The sequence below is a fragment of the Triticum aestivum genome, chromosome 2B, assembly GCF_018294505.1.
Source record: "Triticum aestivum cultivar Chinese Spring chromosome 2B, IWGSC CS RefSeq v2.1, whole genome shotgun sequence".
NCBI classification, from domain to species: Eukaryota; Viridiplantae; Streptophyta; class Magnoliopsida; order Poales; family Poaceae; genus Triticum; species Triticum aestivum.
This window is the reverse complement of record NC_057798.1, coordinates 116,857,171-116,865,940: the sequence shown is the minus strand read 5'-3', so window position 1 is coordinate 116,865,940 and position 8,770 is coordinate 116,857,171.

The window sequence follows — 8,770 nt, the reverse complement described above, 5'->3', positions numbered from 1 at the left end:
ATACCCCAAACTTTGGCTTATGGTACCCAAGAGGGGAAAACTTCAAGCTTGAAGGATTTACGGATTCCGATTGGGCGGGAGACAAAGTGGATAGGAAGTCCACCTCCGGAGAGTGCCAATTTCTTGGTTGCTCTTTGGTGAGTTGGTCTTCCAAGAAGCAAAGTTGTGTGTCTCTCTCGTCCACCGAAGCGGAATATGTGGCGGCCGGTAGTAGTTGAGCTCAACTCTTATGGATGAGGCAAACTTTAAAGGAGTACGGTGTCATTTGTGACAAAGTGCCTCTTTGGTGTGATAATGAAAGTGCCATCAAGATTTCTCTCAACCCGGTGCAACACTTCAAGACGAAGCATATTGAGATTCGGTATCACTTCATCCGGGATCACATTAGGCGAGGGGAGATCGAGCTCAAGTATGTCAACACTCATGATAACCTTGCAGATATTTTCACGAATCCCTTGGATGAAGCAAGATTTCGCGAGTTAAGGCATGAGCTAAATATCATTGATTTGAGCAATGCGACTTGAACCCCTGCACCCCCCACCACACTCAACTTGTTGTCTAGTTTAGGTGTAGGCATGGACATAGGGGGAGTGTTGTTCTTTCAATGAACTCCCCCTCCCCTCATTATGCATAAATAGATCAACTCTTTCACATTATCCATTTTTGATGGTACTTGTGCTTCAAAGACGAGTTTTGGTCATGGGCCCAAGGATAATTCTTCGCGGTGCCATACCAACTAACTCAAACATAGGTGGCTCCGGCCACCGCCCTCCCCTTTTGAGAGGTTGTGTCGCATGGTGGTTTCTTGTTGTCTTTCTGCCTTTGGGTTGTGCGTGTTCTTGTGGTGTCCTTTGTGCTAGAAGTCCTTGCAAAGATCTTCTTCTTTTGTTGAAACCTGCTTTTTCTTGAGCTCACGGTACTACCGTAGCCAGCTACGGTACTACCGCGTGTGGGGAGCACGGTACTACCGCCCCCACGCGGCAGTAATTTTTTACTTCCGCCTGGGAGAGCGGTACTATCGCTTCGGTGCGGTACTTCCGCCCAAGCGGTACTACCGCGATGATATGCGGTACTACCGCGCCGTCATAGACGCGTGGGGATAAGGACGTGCAGGGGGAGTTCTAACTCCCCCATACCCATTCGTCTGTTCCCCCACATCGTCTCTCTCTCTCCCACGCTCAAGAACGGGGCCGGCATCCGTCGCCGGATCTTCGCCTCCGGCTGCCCTCCCGTGATTCCGTCTGGTGGGATCGTTCCCCACCACGTGCTCTTGCCATGGACCAAGGTCTTTCCCCAACTCCCTCTCATTTTTGTTGTGTTCTTTGCCTCTAGGTTTTTGGGGGAGACTTGTGTGTTCTAGAGATTCGTAGGCTAAATCTATGCAAGAGTAGGATGAAGGAGAGTAGTATTGCGTAGGAATTATACTTGTCTTTTTGTCCTGAGATAGATTTGATCATCGTAGCACCGCCGTGGTTTCGCGGTTCTTTTCAGATTCAAACTGTCATTTGGATTTGACGCGGTGCGGTACTACCGCCCGTCTGGCGCGGTACTACCGCTAGTCCGGTACTACCGCCCGTCTGGCGCGGTACTACCGCACTCGCTGCGGCACTAAAGTTTTACTACCGCTCCCACCATGGTACTACCGTGACCTTGCACGGTACTACCGCGACTTGGAGCTGTACTAAAATTTTAGTACCGCAGGCTCTGGCAGTACTACCGTGGATCACATCTATCTCATGGCAACTTTCACGTATACTTTCTATGTGTTTCTTGTGCTTTGCCGTGGTCTTTGCATTGATCCTTTTTGCGTTTCGTGGGTGTTTTGCATTTGTGTCTTAGGTGGTGGCTCTCGTCGTTCCAATCCCAGTCGTGACACGGGCTCCAAGTGTCTGCGCAATCCAGGTGAAGCACCAGAGGGCTCCACTGCCCCAAGCACCATGTCAAGACATCCGCTAGCAAGCACAAGGAACCCACTAAGGGCATGGACGAGATACCCCAATATGAGTTTGTCCGTCTCAGGCAGCTCAACCCGTATGTGAACCCTCGTGCTACTGTCAGAGGTTGTGAGCTGTTTTGGAACAAGCAACAGACTCTCACTTATCTGGATGTCATCAAGAACAAGCAGAATACCTATGTGGATGTCAAATGGATAGAAATGCATCACCTGAGGAAGGACAAGCATTGTGAGTACTTTGGAGAAGCTCTGGACTTGGTGGAGTAGTTTGGTATTGAACATGTGATCTCTTTTCACCTTGACTATGACCCTGAGCTTATCTGTCAGTTCTTTGCCTCAGTATACTTTCACCCTGATGAGGAGCGGAGGATGACTTGGATGACCAATGGCCGTAAGTTGACTGCTACTTGGAAGGAGTTCATGGATCTGCTCCATGTTCTTGATGAAGGGCTCGCCACTCCCATGGGTGTCCGCCCCCATGCTAATTCCGAGTCTGCTAACAAGGACAAGCTTCAGCCATACTATGTTGAGAAGGTGCTTGCAAATGGCAAGTCGGCATGGGTGCTCAACTCCTTTCTGGATATCATGTATCGCATCTTCCGTAACTCATTGTTTCCCCGCATTGGTGACAAGGACAAGGTTCATGCCTATATGGTGGATATGATGCTCCTGTGTGAGGAGGCTCGTGTGTCTCAGACTCAGCCACTTGATGTCTCACACATCATGTGGTGTGAGCTTCGGTTTGTGGTGTTCAACCGCAAGGTGCCTATCTATGGGCCATATCTGTTTCTGCTGATCTCGAAGACTTGGGAGAAGATGTTCCCTGGTGATGAGTTCCTTGGTCTAGACTGGATTCGACATGATCCCATCTGTCTCCGTGTCAAGCCCAACTGGGCCAACACTACTACCCGTGCTGAGCCATCTGCTGCTAGTGCTGCTGTTGATGAGGAGGATGCTGGCGCAGAGGATGTTGCTGAGGGCTGTGCTGCTAGATCTTCCCAGAGTTCATCTATGCCCTCGTGGGCCAAGAAACTGAAGGACAAGATGAAGACTCTTTTCTGCATGCAAGCCAAGGGGCAGTACAGGACTCACGTGGCATCTAAGGAGAGTCATCCCCGGGACAAGAAGATCTTGAAGCTGTATGGCGAGGATGTGTCCGGCGGTTCTGAGGATCGCATCACTCCAGAGGCCGAGTGGATGGAGAAGCAAGGCTACAAGTGGACTGATTCTGAGGAGGACGTCGAGGAGACCATCCCTGCCGCCGAGGAGTCTGGCGAGGAGCGTTGGGATGAGTTCCCTGCTTGAGCCACCCCTTGTGTGTAGGTGTCCTCTCTGCCTTTTTGGCGTCTCGATGCCAAAGGGGGAGAGAGTGTAGGGATTTGCGAGTCGTGTGTCGTCGTTTGTGTTCGGTGTGTTTGCTGCTTTCTCGGTTGAACCTCGTTTGAACCTCGTTTCAGTTGCTTTGGGTTGCTTTACTTCATATGGTGTAAGACATATGCACTCTATCTATCTTAGCGAGCTTGTGATATATTGTGCTACCTTTGTTCTATGCTCTTGCTTAGATGTTAGTTATCATGCCTTTGTCTCTAAAATATAGGGGGAGTGTTGATCCTAGTTTGTGTGCTATGCAGTCCAAAGCATCTATCTAGATTGCACACATCTAGGGGGGGCCCGTCCATATTCTAGAGAGGAGGGGTTTGCCTTTTCTCAATATTATCTCCTTATATGAAAATCCCGTATTGTCATCAATCCACCAAAAAGGGGGAGATTGTAAGGGCATATTTATCCCTAAGGTGTTTTGGTGATTGATGACAATGCTTTTGCGGACTAATCGTGTGCCTTGAGTTTTTAAGATGCTTCATCACTAGGCACGAGACGATTCGGTGCCCCTCGAAGACTATCGAAGACGGCGTTGTTCTACGTTTCTTTTTGGTGGATTTGAGTCGTAGGAGAGCTGTACTATTAAGAGGGGGTCCGCGTCGGAAAGGTTCGGGTGGAATCATCACGTACACGTTTCCTTCATTGTCTCCTCCTTTCCCTTGCACTTTGGAGCATTCCCCGTCTATCCTCTATGTGAGTGTCTGGACTACTATTGCTGAGCTTGCGGTAGTACTGCTCCCTGGAGCGGTAGTACCGCAGGTACTCGTGGTAGTACCGTGCCCATGCGCGGTAGTACGGCGGGAGCCCACGGTAATACCGCTCCCTCGGAGTCGTAGTACTGTGGCTCCTAGGCCAAGTACCTCTGCGTCGCGGTAGTAGGAGCGGATGTAATTTTTTACATCCGCGCCCACACGGTAGTACCGCACGTCGAGGGTGGTAGTACCGCGGGTGCCCACGGTAGTACCGCTCCCCCCGAGCTGTAGTACCATGGTTCCCTGCCCTAGTGCTGTGGCTTCACGGTAGTAGGGGCGGATGTAATTTTTTACATCCGCACCCACATGGTAGTACCGTGCCTTGTGGATGGTAGTACCATGACGGATGTTTGCATCGTCTCTTTGACCGTGGAAGTAGGCACGGATGTATTTTTATTCATCCGTGCCGTTTCCAGACTAAGTCTTACCTGCCTCGCGGTAGTACCGTGGGTGGGTGCGGTAGTACCGCGCTCGCGGTAGTTCTGCCTATGGTATAGTCTGTGCAGCTCCGCGGTAGTACCGTCGTCCCCCATGGTGGTACCGCGTGGACTTGCGGTAGTACTGCGCTCCTGGAGCGGTAGTACCGCATGTCGCAGGCTGGTCTAAGTGGATAACGGTTGGATCTCTTCCATGACTATAAAAGGGGCGTCTCCTACCTCTAGTTGACTACCTCTTCCACCTCTAAGCTCCATTGTTGCTCCAAGCTCCATTTTCGCCCGATCTCTCTCCCTAGCCAATCAAACTTGTTGATTTACTTGGGATTAGTTGAGAAGGCCTCGATCTACACTTCCACCAAGAGAGATTTGATTCCCCCCACTTATCCCTAGCGGATCTTGTTACTCTTGGGTGTTTGAGCACCCTAGACGGTTGAGGTCACCTCGAAGCCATACTCCATTGTGGTGAAGCTTCGTGGTGTTGTTGGGAGCCTCCAATTGCTGTGGAGATTGCCCCAACCTTGTTTGTAAAGGTTTGGTCGCCGCCTTCAAGGGCACCAATAGTGGAATCACGGCATCTTGCATTGTGTGAGGGCGTGAGGAGAATACGATGGCCCTAGTGGCTTCTCGGGGAGCATTGTGCCTCCACACCGCTCCAACGGAGACGTACTTCCCCTCAAAAGGAAGGAACTTCGGTAACACATCCTCGTCTCCACCGGCTCCACTCTTGGTTATCTCGCGCCTTTAATTTCGCAAGCTTACTTGTGTTGTTTCCTTACTTGCTCGTGTGCTTGTTGTTGTCGCATCATATAGGCTGTTCACTTAGTTGCATATCTAGACAACCTACTTTGATGCAAAGTTTAATTTGGTAAAGAAAAGCTAAAAATTGTTAGTTGCCTATTCACCCCCCCCTCTAGTCAACTATATCGATCCTTTCACATACCCTCTTGAAAATCATACATCTTGCAAAGTGCTTCCCAACCCGGGCAACCAAAATTGGATACGTTCTCAGAATTGTATAGATTTACCACAAAATCCGTACCATGATGGGTCCTTAGGTTAATTTTCTGTGTTTCATTCCTCTCATGATCTTCAAAACCCATCCTCTCCAAGACATAGCGTCTTGCATGGCATGGGATAAGCTAGTCGAATTGTAAAAGACGAAAATTACACGTTGAAGTAGTAGAAGTCGAGCTTAATTACGAAAAAAACACTTAGCGTCGTAGCGTACCGTTTCACAATCGAAGGCCTCCTCGAGCTTAATGCTGAAGCGCCGACCTTCGTCCAGGTGAGGCCTATCGCAGAAACCCCGGTTGTCGCCGCACCAGGAGCACTCCCCGGGACTGATGACCCACAAGTGTAGGGGATCTATCATAGTCCTTTCGATAAGTAAGAGTGTTGAACCCAACGAGGAGCAGAAGGAAATGATAAGAGGTTTTCAGTAAGGTTTTCTCTGCAAGCACTGAAATTGTAGGTAATAGATAGTTTTTGTGAGAAGATAAATTGTAAAGAGTAACAAGCAATAAAAGTAAATAAAGTGCAGCAAGGTGGCCCAATCCTTTTGTAGCAAAGGATAAGCCTGGACAATTTCTTATAATGAGAAAGGAGCTCCCGAGGACACATGGGAATTATCGTCAAGCTATTTTTCATCACTCTCATATGATTCACGTTCAGTACTTTGATAATTTGATATGTGGGTGGACCGGTGCTTGGGTACTGCCCTTACTTGGACAAGCATCCCACTTATGATTAACCCCTATTGCAAGCGTCCGCAACTACAAAAGAAGTATTAAGGTAACCCTAACACTACTACAAAAAGGGCTATAGATAGAATGGCAACCAATGGCGCACCTGTGATGTGGTGCGCCATTACTATATTCTAATGGCGCACCATGTCTCGGTGCGCCATTAGTAATATATTACTAATGGCGCACCTGGTGTGTAGTGCGTCATTAGTAGTTTTGAAAAAAAACATAAAAAAAATTTGTTACTAATGGCGCACCGTTGCATAGTGCGCCATTACTAATTGACATAGTAATGGCGCACCACATCCGTCGTGCGCCATTAGTAGTTTTGAAAAAAAAAGTAAAAAAAAATAAAAAAAAATTTGTTACTAATGGCGCACCATGTCTCGGTGCGCCATTACTAGTTTTAACTAGTAATGGCGCACTTTCCACTTGTGCGCCATTACTAAGTTTTTTTCAAAAAAAAATCAAAAAAATATCAATTTTTTTTTCAAAACTAGTAATGGCGCACCACACCCACGGTGCGCCATTACTAACTTGCCCCAACACCGAATGCACCCACCCCCCCTGTGGATCGCCTTTTCAGTTTTAAAAAAAATAAAAGAAAATGATGGAAATGTCAAAAAAATAAAAGAAAATATGTTTTCCATGTGATATGTGCTCTAGTTTTTGGGAAAATTTACAAATATGAATTTCGACTTTATTTGCAAAATCTCTCTGGAAATTTGTAAAATGGGCATAACTTTTGCATACGAACTCGGATGAAAAAGTTTTTTATATGAAAAATCATCTACTCGAAAAGTTACATCCAAATTTAACCAAGGGAACCCCGTTAAACATTTTCAAAATCCCCAAAAACCTAGCAGAAAAAAGTTACGGGGCTTTCAAGATCTAGCGGCAAAAAAATTCAAAAAATTTCAAACTTACTAGTGGCGCACCGTGGATGTGGTGCGCCACTAGTAACAGAAAAAAATTGGTTTTGAATTATTTTTTTGAATTATTTTTCAAAAAATGAAACGTAATATGACCGGGAAGTTTGAAATATTTTTCAAAATTTCATCATAGTCATGAACATGAACAAAGTCCTAGACATCAACAAGGTATAACAGGATTGATATGCTAGATATATCAACAAGTGCCTGTGAAGTGAGCTATTGCTGGGGTTGGATAGAACTTTGAAGTTAAGCGTGCTTGGGCTGGAGTAGTGTGAGGATGGGTGACCTTTTGGGAAGTTTGACCATGGAGTGCGATTTGACCTGAGATTAAGCATATTGACCCGAGATTAAGCCATAGTGAACTGAGATTAAGAAAAATTCAAAAAAAAATGGAAAATAATTCTGAAAAAAAATTCTGAAATTTTTTTGAAAAAAAATGTTACTAATGGCGCACTTCTATGTGGTGCGCCATTAGTATACCAGATACTAATGGAGCACTTCTATGTGGTGCGCCATTAGTATACCAGATACTAATGGCGCACCGTGGGCTATACTAATGACGCACTACATGGTGCGCCATTAGTATACCAGATACTAATGGCACGCCAGTGGTGCGCCATTAGTAAAAAAATACTAGTGGCGTGCTAGTAATGGCGCACGGGTAGTGCGCCATTAGTAGGCAAAACCGGTGCGCCATTAGTAGGCCTTTTTCTAGTAGTGTAACCACAACATTAAACATATGGATCCAAATCAGCCCCTAACGAAGCAACACATAAACTAGGGTTTAAGCTTCTGTCACTCTAGCAACCCATCATCTACTTATTACTTCCCAATGCCTTCCTCTAGGCCCAAATAATGGTGAAGTGTCATGTAGTCAACGTTCACATAACACCACTAGAGGAAAAGACTACATACATCTCATCAAAATATCAAACGAATACCAAATTCACATGACTACTAATAGCAAGACTTCACCCATGTCCTCAGGAACAAACGTAACTACTCACAAAGCATATTCATGTTCATAATCAGAGGAGTAATAATATGCATTAAGGATCTGAACATATGATCTTCCACCAAGTAAACCAATTAGCATCAACTACAAGGACTAATCAACACTACTAGCAACCCACAGGTACCAATTTGTGGTTTGGATACAAGATTGGATACAAGAGATGAACTAGGGTTTTGAGATAAGATGGTTCTGGTGAAAATGTTGATGGAGATTGACCCCCTCCCGATGAGAGGATCGTTGGTGATGACGGTGGTGATGATTTCCCCCTCCCGGAGGGAGGTGTCCCCGACAGAACAGCTCTGCCGGAGCTCTAGATTGATTCCGCCAAGGTTCCGCCTCGTGGCGGCGGAGTTTCTGTAACGCCCCAAGACCGGAGCTTCAGATGCCTTCCAGGGTTTCTGAGTTTCGCCGTGTGTTTCTTTTGTGCTTGCTCTTTTATTTTTGCATTGCATCATGTCATCATGCCATCATGCCATTTAATTTTAAAACTCAACTAAATAAAATTGTATGGATTTTTCAATCCATTTAAATCGAGGGAATTCACTTGTGATTTCT